We start from the raw sequence: 1,219 nt of genomic DNA on the forward strand, positions 1-1,219 counted from the left end.
CTAGATTCTGGGGGCATGGCCACAGACCATGCCCCCAGAATATGTGCACTGGGCACAATAGCTACAGTAGAAGTATGTGTATTGTAATTATAGGTAATGTAGTAGCCATAATGATCATAGTAGCAATATTTGTAAAGAAATTGTCTGTAATGTACTGGGAGTATAAAGTGTTTGTAATATGAGGCATTATGAAATTGAGTCATTGGGGAGAAAAATCTTACTGGATAAAAAAAAAATACAAATATTACAAATAGTTGGAGGTAAACAGTTGTGAGACATTTCTTTAAGTGCACTACACATTCAAACATATAGGCATATTGTTACATATTGGTGTGCAATAACACATGCATTGGTCTATGGCACTCGTCTTACCTCTACATGCCCCCTGTCTAATATAAATGGCCTTTGGCACCTGTGATAGTGTGCTCGCAAAGGGGAAGGGTGGATGGAGATGCTGAATGGGTGGTACACCATGTGCACCAGAAAGGGATCTTATGCACTGTGACAATTCTGTAAATGGACACTGCAGTGCTGGTGTGTGCAGACTGTCCTTTGAAGACCTCGTTCCTGCAATTAACGTATGTATGAGCCCATTTAATGTTCTCCCAGGGATATTGCACTTAACCCATTTTCCTCGTCCTTCTCTTACTTTCACCTAGAAGCTGAATGTGTGTAGAGCAATGGTACTTTATAGGCTGTACTATTGCAACAGCCTCTTTTTAATGTACCCACTTTGTTTTGCGGCCCGCTCCAGGTACTTCGAATTAAGGCTGCCAGACTTATCATTGGCCTAAAGACCAGGGACCGTATATTTGATCCACCTGTAGCGCACCTAATGTCTTCATTGCTATCTAACTTTAAGTGATATAGCTTCAAGCTGTGTGCTGCATCCTCCTCTGTCCTATCTCGCTTATTGCTGACTGTGTATGTGCAAACCAGCAATGGTGGGCATCCACCAATGTGTACCGTAATTCCAGAAAGCCTGAGATCATTTTTATTAGACCCATGCTACTGTTTTCCCTATTTCAATCCGGCTGTCCTCTTGGATCCTGTAACTAGGCCTTCCGGTGACAAAAAATGCCGGAAAAAAAGGTGTTCAAATGATTGTTTTTATTTTATTTTTTAAATGGGGGGGTTCTCCCCAACCCCCCATTTTATTTTTATTGACACTTTTTTTAATAAAGAAACAAAAATAAAACATCTCAAATAAAACATAACA

This window comes from Ambystoma mexicanum, chromosome 7q, assembly GCF_040938575.1.
Source record: "Ambystoma mexicanum isolate Mex_15411 chromosome 7q, UKY_AmexF1_1, whole genome shotgun sequence".
In the NCBI taxonomy this organism is placed as follows: domain Eukaryota; kingdom Metazoa; phylum Chordata; class Amphibia; order Caudata; family Ambystomatidae; genus Ambystoma; species Ambystoma mexicanum.